The following is a 17837-nucleotide window of genomic DNA, read 5'->3' as shown; positions in this document are numbered from 1 at the left end:
ATGGAATCTTTTCATAATTTTTTTAGACCCTCCTTTGCAAGGCCACCAGAGACAACAAGTCTGACACATAGTCAACGGCTGGAGAGGATGATACAGGAGTATCTCCAAATGAACATCGATGCCATGACTGTGCAACTGGAGCCTTGCTCCTTTTGGGCTTCAAACCTCGAAAAATGGCCAGAGCTCTCCAGTTACGCCTTGGAGATTTTGTCGTGTCCAGCTGCCAGCGTTGTCTCTGAACGTGTCTTCAGTGCTGCTGGGTGTGTGCTGACAGATAAGCGCACGCGTCTGTCCAGTGACAATGTGGACAGACTGACGTTCATCAAAATGAACAAGTCATGGATCCAGAAGGAATTTACAACCCCTGTGTCATCCTGGGGAGAGTAAATGCTTGTGGATTTGGAATGTGCTTGATGCAAATCTAGCTGTGAAGTGTACAACTAGGGCACAAGTGATGCCACTGAATGGGTGGGTGTGTGTGGGGCACAATTTTTGGAAAAAAGGGAGACTCCGCTTGGAGTAACCCTTGCTTACATTGTTTTTAAAAGAAGCCAAGATGAACAAGTCATGGGTCAGCAAAGACTTTATCTACCTACCCCGGTGTCACGCTGGGGACGGTTAATTATGGCGTATTTTTGAATGTGCTTGATGCAAATCAAAACATCCTGTTTGCAACTAGGGCCCAAGTGCTGCCACTGATGGGGTGGGTGTCTGTGTGGCCCAATTTTTGGAAAAAAGGGAGACTCCGCTTGGAGTAACCCTTGCTTGCTGTGTTTTTAAAAGAAGCCAAGATGAACAGAGCTGGGATCAGGAAAGACTTTGCTACCTACCCCGGTGTCATCCTGGGGACGGATAAGAATGGCGTATTTTTGAATGTGCTTGATGCAAATGTAGCTGTGAAGTGTACAACTGGGGCACAACTGCTGCCACTGAAGGGGTGGGTGTGTGTGGGGCCCAATTTTTGGAAAAAAGGGAGACTCCGCTTGGAGTAACCCTTGCTTACATTGTTTTTAAAAGAAGCCAAGATGAACAAGTCATGGGTCAGCAAAGACTTTATCTACCTACCCCGGTGTCACGCTGGGGACGGTTAATTATGGCGTATTTTTGAATGTGCTTGATGCAAATCAAAACATCCTGTTTGCAACTAGGGCCCAAGTGCTGCCACTGATGGGGTGGGTGTCTGTGTGGCCCAATTTTTGGAAAAAAGGGAGACTCCGCTTGGAGTAACCCTTGCTTGCTGTGTTTTTAAAAGAAGCCAAGATGAACAGAGCTGGGATCAGGAAAGACTTTGCTACCTACCCCGGTGTCATCCTGGGGACGGATAAGAATGGCGTATTTTTGAATGTGCTTGATGCAAATGTAGCTGTGAAGTGTACAACTGGGGCACAACTGCTGCCACTGAAGGGGTGGGTGTGTGTGGGGCCCAATTTTTGGAAAAAAGGGAGACTCCGCTTGGAGTAACCCTTGCTTACATTGTTTTTAAAAGAAGCCAAGATGAACAAGTCATGGTTCAGCAAAGACTTTATCTACCTACCCCGGTGTCACGCTGGGGACGGTTAATTATGGCGTATTTTTGAATGTGCTTGATGCAAATCAAAACATCCTGTTTGCAACTAGGGCCCAAGTGCTGCCACTGATGGGGTGGGTGTCTGTGTGGCCCAATTTTTGGAAAAAAGGGAGACTCTGCTTGGAGTAACCCTTGCTTGCTGTGTTTTTAAAAGAAGCCAAGATGAACAGAGCTGGGATCAGGAAAGACTTTGCTACCTACCCCGGTGTCATCCTGGGGACGGATAAGAATGGCGTATTTTTGAATGTGCTTGATGCAAATGTAGCTGTGAAGTGTACAACAGGGGCACAACTGCTAGCCACTGAAGGGGTGGGTGTGTGTGGGGCCCAATTTTTGGAAAAAAGGGAGACTCCGCTTGGAGTAACCCTTGCTTACATTGTTTTTAAAAGAAGCCAAGATGAACAAGTCATGGGTCAGCAAAGACTTTATCTACCTACCCCGGTGTCACGCTGGGGACGGTTAATTATGGCGTATTTTTGAATGTGCTTGATGCAAATCAAAACATCCTGTTTGCAACTAGGGCCCAAGTGCTGCCACTGATGGGGTGGGTGTCTGTGTGGCCCAATTTTTGGAAAAAAGGGAGACTCTGCTTGGAGTAACCCTTGCTTGCTGTATTTTTAAAAGAAGCCAAGATGAACAGACCTGGGATCAGGAAAGACTTTGCTACCTACCCCGGTGTCATCCTGGGGACGGATAAGAATGGCGTATTTTTGAATGTGCTTGATGCAAATGTAGCTGTGAAGTGTACAACTGGGGCACAACTGCTGCCACTGAAGGGGTGGGTGTGTGTGGGGCCCAATTTTTGGAAAAAAGGGAGACTCCGCTTGGAGTAACCCTTGCTTACATTGTTTTTAAGAGAAGCCAAGATGAACAAGTCATGGGTCAGCAAAGACTTTATCTACCTACCCCGGTGTCACGCTGGGGACGGTTAATTATGGCGTATTTTTGAATGTGCTTGATGCAAATCAAAACATCCTGTTTGCAACTAGGGCCCAAGTGCTGCCACTGATGGGGTGGGTGTCTGTGTGGCCCAATTTTTGGAAAAAAGGGAGACTCTGCTTGGAGTAACCCTTGCTTGCTGTGTTTTTAAAAGAAGCCAAGATGAACAGAGCTGGGATCAGGAAAGACTTTGCTACCTACCCCGGTGTCATCCTGGGGACGGATAAGAATGGCGTATTTTTGAATGTGCTTGATGCAAATGTAGCTGTGAAGTGTACAACTGGGGCACAACTGCTGCCACTGAAGGGGTGGGTGTGTGTGGGGCCCAATTTTTGGAAAAAAGGGAGACTCCGCTTGGAGTAACCCTTGCTTACATTGTTTTTAAAAGAAGCCAAGATGAACAAGTCATGGGTCAGCAAAGACTTTATCTACCTACCCCGGTGTCACGCTGGGGACGGTTAATTATGGCGTATTTTTGAATTTGCTTGATGCAAATCAAAACATCCTGTTTGCAACTAGGGCCCAAGTGCTGCCACTGATGGTGTGGGTGTCTGTGTGGCCCAATTTTTGGAAAAAAGGGAGACTCCGCTTGGAGTAACCCTTGCTTGCTGTGTTTTTAAAAGAAGCCAAGATGAACAGAGCTGGGATCAGGAAAGACTTTGCTACCTACCCCGGTGTCATCCTGGGGACGGATAAGAATGGCGTATTTTTGAATGTGCTTGATGCAAATGTAGCTGTGAAGTGTACAACTGGGGCACAACTGCTGCCACTGAAGGGGTGGGTGTGTGTGGGGCCCAATTTTTGGAAAAAAGGGAGACTCCGCTTGGAGTAACCCATGCTTACATTGTTTTTAAAAGAAGCCAAGATGAACAAGTCATGGGTCAGCAAAGACTTTATCTACCTACCCCGGTGTCACGCTGGGGACGGTTAATTATGGCGTATTTTTGAATGTGCTTGATGCAAATCAAAACATCCTGTTTGCAACTAGGGCCCAAGTGCTGCCACTGATGGGGTGGGTGTCTGTGTGGCCCAATTTTTGGAAAAAAGGGAGACTCCGCTTGGAGTAACCCTTGCTTGCTGTGTTTTTAAAAGAAGCCAAGATGAACAGAGCTGGGATCAGGAAAGACTTTGCTACCTACCCCGGTGTCATCCTGGGGACGGATAAGAATGGCGTATTTTTGAATGTGCTTGATGCAAATGTAGCTGTGAAGTGTACAACTGGGGCACAACTGCTGCCACTGAAGGGGTGGGTGTGTGTGGGGCCCAATTTTTGGAAAAAAGGGAGACTCCGCTTGGAGTAACCCTTGCTTACATTGTTTTTAAAAGAAGCCAAGATGAACAAGTCATGGTTCAGCAAAGACTTTATCTACCTACCCCGGTGTCATCCTGGGGACGGATAAGAATGGCGTATTTTTGAATGTGCTTGATGCAAATGTAGCTGTGAAGTGTACAACTGGGGCACAACTGCTGCCACTGAAGGGGTGGGTGTGTGTGGGGCCCAATTTTTGGAAAAAAGGGAGACTCCGCTTGGAGTAACCCTTGCTTACATTGTTTTTAAAAGAAGCCAAGATGAACAAGTCATGGTTCAGCAAAGACTTTATCTACCTACCCCGGTGTCACGCTGGGGACGGTTAATTATGGCGTATTTTTGAATGTGCTTGATGCAAATCAAAACATCCTGTTTGCAACTAGGGCCCAAGTGCTGCCACTGATGGGGTGGGTGTCTGTGTGGCCCAATTTTTGGAAAAAAGGGAGACTCTGCTTGGAGTAACCCTTGCTTGCTGTGTTTTTAAAAGAAGCCAAGATGAACAGAGCTGGGATCAGGAAAGACTTTGCTACCTACCCCGGTGTCATCCTGGGGACGGATAAGAATGGCGTATTTTTGAATGTGCTTGATGCAAATGTAGCTGTGAAGTGTACAACTGGGGCACAACTGCTGCCACTGAAGGGGTGGGTGTGTGTGGGGCCCAATTTTTGGAAAAAAGGGAGACTCCGCTTGGAGTAACCCATGCTTACATTGTTTTTAAAAGAAGCCAAGATGAACAAGTCATGGGTCAGCAAAGACTTTATCTACCTACCCCGGTGTCACGCTGGGGACGGTTAATTATGGCGTATTTTTGAATGTGCTTGATGCAAATCAAAACATCCTGTTTGCAACTAGGGCCCAAGTGCTGCCACTGATGGGGTGGGTGTCTGTGTGGCCCAATTTTTGGAAAAAAGGGAGACTCCGCTTGGAGTAACCCTTGCTTGCTGTGTTTTTAAAAGAAGCCAAGATGAACAGAGCTGGGATCAGGAAAGACTTTGCTACCTACCCCGGTGTCATCCTGGGGACGGATAAGAATGGCGTATTTTTGAATGTGCTTGATGCAAATGTAGCTGTGAAGTGTACAACTGGGGCACAACTGCTGCCACTGAAGGGGTGGGTGTGTGTGGGGCCCAATTTTTGGAAAAAAGGGAGACTCCGCTTGGAGTAACCCTTGCTTACATTGTTTTTAAAAGAAGCCAAGATGAACAAGTCATGGTTCAGCAAAGACTTTATCTACCTACCCCGGTGTCATCCTGGGGACGGATAAGAATGGCGTATTTTTGAATGTGCTTGATGCAAATGTAGCTGTGAAGTGTACAACTGGGGCACAACTGCTGCCACTGAAGGGGTGGGTGTGTGTGGGGCCCAATTTTTGGAAAAAAGGGAGACTCCGCTTGGAGTAACCCTTGCTTACATTGTTTTTAAAAGAAGCCAAGATGAACAAGTCATGGTTCAGCAAAGACTTTATCTACCTACCCCGGTGTCACGCTGGGGACGGTTAATTATGGCGTATTTTTGAATGTGCTTGATGCAAATCAAAACATCCTGTTTGCAACTAGGGCCCAAGTGCTGCCACTGATGGGGTGGGTGTCTGTGTGGCCCAATTTTTGGAAAAAAGGGAGACTCTGCTTGGAGTAACCCTTGCTTGCTGTGTTTTTAAAAGAAGCCAAGATGAACAGAGCTGGGATCAGGAAAGACTTTGCTACCTACCCCGGTGTCATCCTGGGGACGGATAAGAATGGCGTATTTTTGAATGTGCTTGATGCAAATGTAGCTGTGAAGTGTACAACAGGGGCACAACTGCTAGCCACTGAAGGGGTGGGTGTGTGTGGGGCCCAATTTTTGGAAAAAAGGGAGACTCCGCTTGGAGTAACCCTTGCTTACATTGTTTTTAAAAGAAGCCAAGATGAACAAGTCATGGGTCAGCAAAGACTTTATCTACCTACCCCGGTGTCACGCTGGGGACGGTTAATTATGGCGTATTTTTGAATGTGCTTGATGCAAATCAAAACATCCTGTTTGCAACTAGGGCCCAAGTGCTGCCACTGATGGGGTGGGTGTCTGTGTGGCCCAATTTTTGGAAAAAAGGGAGACTCTGCTTGGAGTAACCCTTGCTTGCTGTGTTTTTAAAAGAAGCCAAGATGAACAGACCTGGGATCAGGAAAGACTTTGCTACCTACCCCGGTGTCATCCTGGGGACGGATAAGAATGGCGTATTTTTGAATGTGCTTGATGCAAATGTAGCTGTGAAGTGTACAACTGGGGCACAACTGCTGCCACTGAAGGGGTGGGTGTGTGTGGGGCCCAATTTTTGGAAAAAAGGGAGACTCCGCTTGGAGTAACCCTTGCTTACATTGTTTTTAAGAGAAGCCAAGATGAACAAGTCATGGGTCAGCAAAGACTTTATCTACCTACCCCGGTGTCACGCTGGGGACGGTTAATTATGGCGTATTTTTGAATGTGCTTGATGCAAATCAAAACATCCTGTTTGCAACTAGGGCCCAAGTGCTGCCACTGATGGGGTGGGTGTCTGTGTGGCCCAATTTTTGGAAAAAAGGGAGACTCTGCTTGGAGTAACCCTTGCTTGCTGTGTTTTTAAAAGAAGCCAAGATGAACAGAGCTGGGATCAGGAAAGACTTTGCTACCTACCCCGGTGTCATCCTGGGGACGGATAAGAATGGCGTATTTTTGAATGTGCTTGATGCAAATGTAGCTGTGAAGTGTACAACTGGGGCACAACTGCTGCCACTGAAGGGGTGGGTGTGTGTGGGGCCCAATTTTTGGAAAAAAGGGAGACTCCGCTTGGAGTAACCCTTGCTTACATTGTTTTTAAAAGAAGCCAAGATGAACAAGTCATGGGTCAGCAAAGACTTTATCTACCTACCCCGGTGTCACGCTGGGGACGGTTAATTATGGCGTATTTTTGAATTTGCTTGATGCAAATCAAAACATCCTGTTTGCAACTAGGGCCCAAGTGCTGCCACTGATGGTGTGGGTGTCTGTGTGGCCCAATTTTTGGAAAAAAGGGAGACTCCGCTTGGAGTAACCCTTGCTTGCTGTGTTTTTAAAAGAAGCCAAGATGAACAGAGCTGGGATCAGGAAAGACTTTGCTACCTACCCCGGTGTCATCCTGGGGACGGATAAGAATGGCGTATTTTTGAATGTGCTTGATGCAAATGTAGCTGTGAAGTGTACAACTGGGGCACAACTGCTGCCACTGAAGGGGTGGGTGTGTGTGGGGCCCAATTTTTGGAAAAAAGGGAGACTCCGCTTGGAGTAACCCATGCTTACATTGTTTTTAAAAGAAGCCAAGATGAACAAGTCATGGGTCAGCAAAGACTTTATCTACCTACCCCGGTGTCACGCTGGGGACGGTTAATTATGGCGTATTTTTGAATGTGCTTGATGCAAATCAAAACATCCTGTTTGCAACTAGGGCCCAAGTGCTGCCACTGATGGGGTGGGTGTCTGTGTGGCCCAATTTTTGGAAAAAAGGGAGACTCCGCTTGGAGTAACCCTTGCTTGCTGTGTTTTTAAAAGAAGCCAAGATGAACAGAGCTGGGATCAGGAAAGACTTTGCTACCTACCCCGGTGTCATCCTGGGGACGGATAAGAATGGCGTATTTTTGAATGTGCTTGATGCAAATGTAGCTGTGAAGTGTACAACTGGGGCACAACTGCTGCCACTGAAGGGGTGGGTGTGTGTGGGGCCCAATTTTTGGAAAAAAAGGGAGACTCCGCTTGGAGTAACCCTTGCTTACATTGTTTTTAAAAGAAGCCAAGATGAACAAGTCATGGTTCAGCAAAGACTTTATCTACCTACCCCGGTGTCATCCTGGGGACGGATAAGAATGGCGTATTTTTGAATGTGCTTGATGCAAATGTAGCTGTGAAGTGTACAACTGGGGCACAACTGCTGCCACTGAAGGGGTGGGTGTGTGTGGGGCCCAATTTTTGGAAAAAAGGGAGACTCCGCTTGGAGTAACCCTTGCTTACATTGTTTTTAAAAGAAGCCAAGATGAACAAGTCATGGGTCAGCAAAGACTTTATCTACCTACCCCGGTGTCACGCTGGGGACGGTTAATTATGGCGTATTTTTTAATTTGCTTGATGCAAATCAAAACATCCTGTTTGCAACTAGGGCCCAAGTGCTGCCACTGATGGTGTGGGTGTCTGTGTGGCCCAATTTTTGGAAAAAAGGGAGACTCCGCTTGGAGTAACTCTTGCTTGCTGTGTTTTTAAAAGAAGCCAAGATGAACAGAGCTGGGATCAGGAAAGACTTTGCTACCTACCCCGGTGTCATCCTGGGGACGGATAAGAATGGCGTATTTTTGAATGTGCTTGATGCAAATGTAGCTGTGAAGTGTACAACTGGGGCACAACTGCTGCCACTGAAGGGGTGGGTGTGTGTGGGGCCCAATTTTTGGAAAAAAGGGAGACTCCGCTTGGAGTAACCCATGCTTACATTGTTTTTAAAAGAAGCCAAGATGAACAAGTCATGGGTCAGCAAAGACTTTATCTACCTACCCCGGTGTCACGCTGGGGACGGTTAATTATGGCGTATTTTTGAATGTGCTTGATGCAAATCAAAACATCCTGTTTGCAACTAGGGCCCAAGTGCTGCCACTGATGGGGTGGGTGTCTGTGTGGCCCAATTTTTGGAAAAAAGGGAGACTCCGCTTGGAGTAACCCTTGCTTGCTGTGTTTTTAAAAGAAGCCAAGATGAACAGAGCTGGGATCAGGAAAGACTTTGCTACCTACCCCGGTGTCATCCTGGGGACGGATAAGAATGGCGTATTTTTGAATGTGCTTGATGCAAATGTAGCTGTGAAGTGTACAACTGGGGCACAACTGCTGCCACTGAAGGGGTGGGTGTGTGTGGGGCCCAATTTTTGGAAAAAAGGGAGACTCCGCTTGGAGTAACCCATGCTTACATTGTTTTTAAAAGAAGCCAAGATGAACAAGTCATGGGTCAGCAAAGACTTTATCTACCTACCCCGGTGTCACGCTGGGGACGGTTAATTATGGCGTATTTTTGAATGTGCTTGATGCAAATCAAAACATCCTGTTTGCAACTAGGGCCCAAGTGCTGCCACTGATGGGGTGGGTGTCTGTGTGGCCCAATTTTTGGAAAAAAGGGAGACTCTGCTTGGAGTAACCCTTGCTTGCTGTGTTTTTAAAAGAAGCCAAGATGAACAGAGCTGGGATCAGGAAAGACTTTGCTACCTACCCCGGTGTCATCCTGGGGACGGATAAGAATGGCGTATTTTTGAATGTGCTTGATGCAAATGTAGCTGTGAAGTGTACAACTGGGGCACAACTGCTAGCCACTGAAGGGGTGGGTGTGTGTGGGGCCCAATTTTTGGAAAAAAGGGAGACTCCGCTTGGAGTAACCCTTGCTTACATTGTTTTTAAAAGAAGCCAAGATGAACAAGTCATGGTTCAGCAAAGACTTTATCTACCTACCCCGGTGTCACGCTGGGGACGGTTAATTATGGCGTATTTTTGAATGTGCTTGATGCAAATCAAAACATCCTGTTTGCAACTAGGGCCCAAGTGCTGCCACTGATGGGGTGGGTGTCTGTGTGGCCCAATTTTTGGAAAAAAGGGAGACTCCGCTTGGAGTAACCCTTGCTTGCTGTGTTTTTAAAAGAAGCCAAGATGAACAGAGCTGGGATCAGGAAAGACTTTGCTACCTACCCCGGTGTCATCCTGGGGACGGATAAGAATGGCGTATTTTTGAATGTGCTTGATGCAAATGTAGCTGTGAAGTGTACAACTGGGGCACAACTGCTGCCACTGAAGGGGTGGGTGTGTGTGGGGCCCAATTTTTGGAAAAAAGGGAGACTCCGCTTGGAGTAACCCTTGCTTACATTGTTTTTAAAAGAAGCCAAGATGAACAAGTCATGGGTCAGCAAAGACTTTATCTACCTACCCCGGTGTCACGCTGGGGACGGTTAATTATGGCGTATTTTTGAATGTGCTTGATGCAAATCAAAACATCCTGTTTGCAACTAGGGCCCAAGTGCTGCCACTGATGGGGTGGGTGTCTGTGTGGCCCAATTTTTGGAAAAAAGGGAGACTCCGCTTGGAGTAACCCTTGCTTGCTGTGTTTTTAAAAGAAGCCAAGATGAACAGAGCTGGGATCAGGAAAGACTTTGCTACCTACCCCGGTGTCATCCTGGGGACGGATAAGAATGGCGTATTTTTGAATGTGCTTGATGCAAATGTAGCTGTGAAGTGTACAACTGGGGCACAACTGCTGCCACTGAAGGGGTGGGTGTGTGTGGGGCCCAATTTTTGGAAAAAAGGGAGACTCCGCTTGGAGTAACCCTTGCTTACATTGTTTTTAAAAGAAGCCAAGATGAACAAGTCATGGGTCAGCAAAGACTTTATCTACCTACCCCGGTGTCACGCTGGGGACGGTTAATTATGGCGTATTTTTGAATGTGCTTGATGCAAATCAAAACATCCTGTTTGCAACTAGGGCCCAAGTGCTGCCACTGATGGGGTGGGTGTCTGTGTGGCCCAATTTTTGGAAAAAAGGGAGACTCCGCTTGGAGTAACCCTTGCTTGCTGTGTTTTTAAAAGAAGCCAAGATGAACAGAGCTGGGATCAGGAAAGACTTTGCTACCTACCCCGGTGTCATCCTGGGGACGGATAAGAATGGCGTATTTTTGAATGTGCTTGATGCAAATGTAGCTGTGAAGTGTACAACTGGGGCACAACTGCTGCCACTGAAGGGGTGGGTGTGTGTGGGGCCCAATTTTTGGAAAAAAGGGAGACTCCGCTTGGAGTAACCCTTGCTTACATTGTTTTTAAAAGAAGCCAAGATGAACAAGTCATGGGTCAGCAAAGACTTTATCTACCTACCCCGGTGTCACGCTGGGGACGGTTAATTATGGCGTATTTTTGAATGTGCTTGATGCAAATCAAAACATCCTGTTTGCAACTAGGGCCCAAGTGCTGCCACTGATGGGGTGGGTGTCTGTGTGGCCCAATTTTTGGAAAAAAGGGAGACTCCGCTTGGAGTAACCCATGCTTACATTGTTTTTAAAAGAAGCCAAGATGAACAAGTCATGGGTCAGCAAAGACTTTATCTACCTACCCCGGTGTCACGCTGGGGACGGTTAATTATGGCGTATTTTTGAATGTGCTTGATGCAAATCAAAACATCCTGTTTGCAACTAGGGCCCAAGTGCTGCCACTGATGGGGTATGTGTCTGTGTGGCCCAATTTTTGGAAAAAAGGGAGACTCCGCTTGGAGTAACCCTTGCTTGCTGTGTTTTTAAAAGAAGCCAAGATGAACAGAGCTGGGATCAGGAAAGACTTTGCTACCTACCCCGGTGTCATCCTGGGGACGGATAAGAATGGCGTATTTTTGAATGTGCTTGATGCAAATGTAGCTGTGAAGTGTACAACTGGGGCACAACTGCTGCCACTGAAGGGGTGGGTGTGTGTGGGGCCCAATTTTTGGAAAAAAGGGAGACTCCGCTTGGAGTAACCCTTGCTTACATTGTTTTTAAAAGAAGCCAAGATGAACAAGTCATGGGTCAGCAAAGACTTTATCTACCTACCCCGGTGTCACGCTGGGGACGGTTAATTATGGCGTATTTTTGAATGTGCTTGATGCAAATCAAAACATCCTGTTTGCAACTAGGGCCCAAGTGCTGCCACTGATGGGGTGGGTGTCTGTGTGGCCCAAATTTTGGAAAAAAGGGAGACTCCGCTTGGAGTAACCCTTGCTTGCTGTGTTTTTAAAAGAAGCCAAGATGAACAGAGCTGGGATCAGGAAAGACTTTGCTACCTACCCCGGTGTCATCCTGGGGACGGATAAGAATGGCGTATTTTTGAATGTGCTTGATGCAAATGTAGCTGTGAAGTGTACAACTGGGGCACAACTGCTGCCACTGAAGGGGTGGGTGTGTGTGGGGCCCAATTTTTGGAAAAAAGGGAGACTCCGCTTGGAGTAACCCTTGCTTACATTGTTTTTAAAAGAAGCCAAGATGAACAAGTCATGGGTCAGCAAAGACTTTATCTACCTACCCCGGTGTCACGCTGGGGACGGTTAATTATGGCGTATTTTTGAATGTGCTTGATGCAAATCAAAACATCCTGTTTGCAACTAGGGCCCAAGTGCTGCCACTGATGGGGTGGGTGTCTGTGTGGCCCAATTTTTGGAAAAAAGGGAGACTCCGCTTGGAGTAACCCTTGCTTGCTGTGTTTTTAAAAGAAGCCAAGATGAACAGAGCTGGGATCAGGAAAGACTTTGCTACCTACCCCGGTGTCATCCTGGGGACGGATAAGAATGGCGTATTTTTGAATGTGCTTGATGCAAATGTAGCTGTGAAGTGTACAACTGGGGCACAACTGCTGCCACTGAAGGGGTGGGTGTGTGTGGGGCCCAATTTTTGGAAAAAAGGGAGACTCCGCTTGGAGTAACCCTTGCTTACATTGTTTTTAAAAGAAGCCAAGATGAACAGAGCTGGGATCAGGAAAGACTTTGCTACCTACCCCGGTGTCATCCTGGGGACGGATAAGAATGGCGTATTTTTGAATGTGCTTGATGCAAATGTAGCTGTGAAGTGTACAACTGGGGCACAACTGCTGCCACTGAAGGGGTGGGTGTCTGTGTGGCCCAATTTTTGGAAAAAAGGGAGACTCCGCTTGGAGTCACCTTGCGGTGTTTTACATGACTTTAGAAGGGCGTGCCATGCCTATATCTGTGTGTCCTCCTCTTTTTCCTTGTCCAGCTGTTTTTTGTTTTCGCATGAGTATATGTCCTTGTCACTTTCCCATGTGTTTGAGTTGTTTGTCACCTTTTGGACACCTTTGAGGGTGTTTTCTAGGTGTTTTTCTGTGTTTGTGATTGCCTGCCATTGTTTCCTATGCAGTTCGAGTTCGGTTCGTCGAACGTTCGACGAGCCGAACTCGAACGGGACCTCCGTTCGGCGAACCGGCCTCGAGCCGAACCGGGACCGGTTCGCTCATCTCTACTGCCGAGCCCTGGTGCGATACATCATGACGTATAGCCTGGGCCCACGAGATGCAGTGGTGGGGCAGATCACCCTGATGGAGTGGTCTCAGATCAAGGACCTATGCACCCTTCTGCACAGTTTCGACATGGCGACGAATATGTTTAGCGCTAACAATGCCATTATCAGCATGACAATTCCAGTCATTTACATGCTGGAGCACACGCTAAACACTATTCTGAATCAGGGGGTGGGACAACAGGAAGGGGAGGAAGTACAGGAGGATTCATATGCGCAAGGGACAACAACATCACCAAGGTCCAGACGTTCATCATCACCAAGGCGGCAGGCATGGGACCATGGGGGACACGGATCAACAAGGGCACATGGTAGCAGGCAAAATAATGAGGAAGGTGCAGGAGAACATGAAGAAATGGAGGACGAACTGTCCATGGACATGGAAGACTCAGCGGATGAGGGAGACCTTGGTCAAATTTCAGTTGAAAGAGGTCGGGGGGAGATGTCAGAGGAAGAAAGAACGGTTACCACCTCTATGCCACAAACACAGCGTGGGACTTGGTCCGCATGGCTCCGCAAGACACACGAGCGCCTTCTTGCTGCACTACCTACAACATGACACTCGTATTGTGAAAATTAGAAGTGATGATGACTACTGGATTGCCACACTATTAGATCCCCAGTACAAGTCCAAATTTTGTGACATAATTCCAGCCATAGAAAGGGACGCACGTATGCAGGAGTATCAGCAGAAGCTGTTACTCGATCTTAGCTTGGCTTTTCCACCAAACAACCGTGGTGCACGGAGTGAATCTCCCAGCTGTAACTTGACAAACATGGGACAGTCTCATCATCATAAACAGTCTAACTGAACCAGCAGCACCGTATCTGGTGCTGGAAACATCAGTTTTACTGAATCGTTTCATAATTTTTTAGACCATCCTTTGCAAGGCCACCAGAGACAAGTCTGACACATAGTCAACGGCTGGAGATGATGATATAGAAGTATCTCCAAATGAACATTGATGCCATGACTTTGCAAATGGAGCCTTGTTCATTTTGGACTTCAAATCTTGAAAAATGGCCTGAGCTCTCCACTTACGCCTTGGAGATCTTGTCGTGTCCAGCTGCCAGCGTCGTCTCATAATGTGTCTTCACTAGTGCTGCTGGGTGTGTGCTGACAGATAAGCACACGTCTGTCAAGTGACAATGTGGACAGACTAACGTTCATCAAAATGAACAAGTCATGGATCCGCAAGGACGTTACTACCCCTGTGTCATCCTGGGGAGAGTAAATGCTGGTGTATTTTAAATGTGCTTGATGCAAATCTACCTGTGAAGTGTACAACTGGGGCACAAGTGCTGCCACTGAAGGGGTGTCTGTGTGGCCCAATTTTTGGAAAAAAGGAAGACTCCGCTTGGAGTAACCCTTGCTGTGTTTTTATAAAGTAGCCAAGATTACCAAGTCATGGTTCAGCAAAGACTTTGCTACCTCACCCGGTGTCATCCTGGGGACAGCTTAGGCTGGCGTATTTTTGAATGTGCTTGATGCAAATCTACCTGTGAAGTGTACAACTATTATTATTATTATTTATTATTATTATTATTATTATTATTATTATTATTATTATTATTATTATTATTATTTATAGAGCACCATTGATTCCATGGTGCTGTACATGAGAAGGGGGTTACATACAGAATACATATACAAGTTACAGTAGACAGACTAGTACAGAGGGAAGAGGGCCCTGCCCTTGCGGGCCTACATTCTATAGGATTATGGGGAGGAGACAGTAGGTGGGGTGTAGGTGGGGCGGCAGCTCCTCACGGTGGTGGGGCGGCAGCTCCGCACGGTGGTGGGGCGGCAGCTCCGCACGGTGGTGGGGCGGCAGCTGGGAACAAGTGCTGCCACTGAAGTGGCCCAATTTTTGGAAAAAAGGGAGACTCTGCTTGGAGTCCCCTTGTGGTGTTATACATGATTTTAGAAGGGCATGCCATGCCTATATCTGTGTCTCATCCTCTTTTTCCTCGTCAAGCTGTTTTGCTTTCGCATGAGAATTTGTTCTTGTCACTTTCCTATGTGTTTGTGTTGTGTTGTGAGTTGTTTGTCACCTTTTGGCCCCCTTGATTTGTTTTCTAGGTGTTTTTATGTGTCTGTGATTGCCTCCCATTATTTACTATGCGGTTCGAGTGGTTTGCTGAACCGGTTTGCCGAACCGAACTCGAACGCGACCTCTGTTCGGCGAACCAAGCTCGAGCCGAACCCCGACCGGTTCGCTGATCTCTAGTAATGACATGATGGTGTCCCTGGTCATCTCAGATTGGTATTGCACTATTTACCTTTCAAATAACAATCAAGTGAAAGTAACTGTACAGCGTGCAGGTAGATTTAGTAATACAAATCTTAAAGATAGGCCATTGAGATTTTGATCCCAGTGAGCTCTTTTAAGCCCCCCCAGAAGTTGGTTATTAAAGATTTAAGCGGGCTTTACACGCTGCGATATTGGTCCCGATATCGCTAGCATGAGACCCGCCCCCATCGTTTGTGCGAGACGGGCATATCGCTGCCCGTCGCGCACAAAATCGCGCACCCCCGTGTCACGTACTTACCTGCCCTGCGACGTCGCTGTGACCGGCGTACCGCCTCCTTTCTAAGGGGGCAGTCCGTTCGGCGTCACAGCGTCACTAAGCATCCGCCCAATGAAAGCGGAGGGGCGGAGATGAGCGGGACGAACATCCCGCCCATCTTCTTCCTTCCGCATTGTGGCCGGCGGCAGGTAAGAAGATGTTCCTTGTTCCTGCGGCGTCACACGTAGTGATGTGTGCTGCCGCAGGGACGAGGATCAACTTCGCCCCAGCGACAGCAGCGATAATTGGGAAAGGACCCCCATGTCAACGAGGAGCGATTTTGGACGTTTTTGCAACGATCCAAAATCGCTCCTAGGAGTCACACACAATGAGATCGCTACAGTGGCCGGATGTGCGTCACAAATTCTGTGACCCCAACGAGATCGCTGTAGCGAAATCGTAGCGTGTAAAGCCACCCTTAGTGTGTTCGAAATGTTCTGATTATATGAACAAATAGAGTACTGTACCCAGCAGATATCTTGCCCATTATTTATATTACAGGATATTAACCTTTTTCTATCCAATCGGGCGGCACTGTGGCTCAGTGGTTAGCACTGCAGCCTTGCAGCGCTGGGGTCCTGGTTTCTAGTCCCACTAAGGACAACATCTGGAAGGAGTTTGTATGTTCTCCCCGTGTTTGCGTGGGTTTCCTCCGGGTTCTCCGGTTTCCTCCCTTACTCCAAAAACATACTGATAGGGAATTTAGATTGTGAGCCCCAATGGGGACAGAGTTGCCAATGCATGTAAAGTGCTATGGAATTAATAGCGCTATATAAATGAATAAAATTCTTATTATCCAATAAAATTTCCTGTTCTATCCATGGCCATTGAGGAAGGATTCTCCAGTCATGCTGTATGTGTGTTACCCATCAATACCATCTGTAAATAATACTCGGACTGCATGTGACTTGGCTTAAATTGGCTACAGCAGCCTTTATTACCTATTATTTACATTCTAAACACAAGGGGGCGCCGTCCAATGGGCGACCCCAACAAATAACAATAGGTAACACAGTAACCAATACAGTAAATATATAACCCTGAGTAGGCCCAGTCCAGGAACAACTTCTCACCCCAATATCCCTGGCTGCAACACACCGACCCACGGATTAATACCCCCAACTTTGCAGAACCCCGTGCCTGCAACATCCCGGAACCCGGAGCCATTATACCAAGATGGTGTCTCTCTGTCCAGTTACCATTGCCTTCAACCGCCTCTGGACCAGACCTACCCCCCGCTACAGGACAGGGCACGTGACTCCTTACGTGGCCTGGACCCGTCACACACCAAAGCTTGTTCCACACCTCTACGCAATCCCAGCGCCCACAAATCAGCACCAATATCGTTGAGATGCACCCCATCGCATCTCCGAACTGCCAGTTCAGCGACTCCAACTCTTGGTGCCGCACCACAATACGCTCATTCCTCTTTACGAATCACACCACCACCTGAACAGGTTATAAACCCACAGATACAACAGCAACCGGTTACGCCAACCAAGACATGTTCCACTTTCGAAAAAGACTCAAACACCCCCCACTTGCCATAACACGATAACAACTGAGGCCGAATGTAATGACGAAAACAAAGAGGACTCCAACCTCCCAATACGTCTCACAACTTCTTCCCCGAGACCCCCCGAGGGCCTCCGTGGCAGCCCCAATCCTGAAGGAATGCGACCCGTAGTCCTCCGGGCGCCCCCCTGCCCCTTGCAAGCAAGTCCGCAGTACTGCCACAAACTGTTACCTTGACAAAAAAGGACCCATCCACGTGACACAATAACGGGCCTGGGCGTCCACCCTAACATAATTCCGCACCCAGGACCGCATGTAACATCATCAACCTTCCACAACCCGCCTGATCCGTTTTTTGAGCGCCGAAGCTGGCACTCAACCCTCTGCCCCACCGCGGACACATCCTCTAACATCAAACCACCCCTAACCATAGATGGACTGACCAACTCCCTGATCCGAAAAGCCCCATAAAAGGTTAGCACAAACCATCTTGGACAAAAAGAAAAAAGACCCGCTCATAATCAGATGAACATATCAACCGAAAACCACTCACCAAACGCTTTAACAAAACAAAGGAGATCGGACGCCTTATGTCCCGCTCCTTCACACCCCTGCGAAAAACCCGTAAAGGCCTGCCACACCCAAAAATCATGCGAAACATCCCTCTCACCTCTAATCTTCAACTAGAAAGCCACAGCCGCCACCCTATGCGTCACTGCCGATGCCGACCATAAAAAATCGTTACTCACCACTGCCAACAACACCACCAAATGATCCACCGGGCCCTCCTCAAACATGGCCCCCAACAATGTTACCCATTCCGCCCACACTTTTGCATATCGGCACCAAGTAACCTCAGTCACCGAGCTCCTGATCAGCTCCAGAA

The 17837-nt window shown here is 47.6% G+C and overlaps 1 protein-coding gene across 2 annotated transcripts in view; it reads right to left on the bottom strand.

Moving 5' to 3' along the window:
* The window catches only part of RASIP1 (Ras interacting protein 1), a 1579933-nt gene that overhangs the window by 1047557 nt on the left and 514539 nt on the right, over nucleotides 1–17837 (bottom strand). The gene's annotated exons all lie outside the window — the stretch shown is intronic.

This window comes from Anomaloglossus baeobatrachus, chromosome 11 (assembly GCF_048569485.1).
Source record: "Anomaloglossus baeobatrachus isolate aAnoBae1 chromosome 11, aAnoBae1.hap1, whole genome shotgun sequence".
Lineage (NCBI taxonomy): Eukaryota > Metazoa > Chordata > Amphibia > Anura > Aromobatidae > Anomaloglossus > Anomaloglossus baeobatrachus.
Note: the sequence above shows the minus strand (reverse complement) of the source record. Positions and strands in the feature narration are given on the sequence as shown.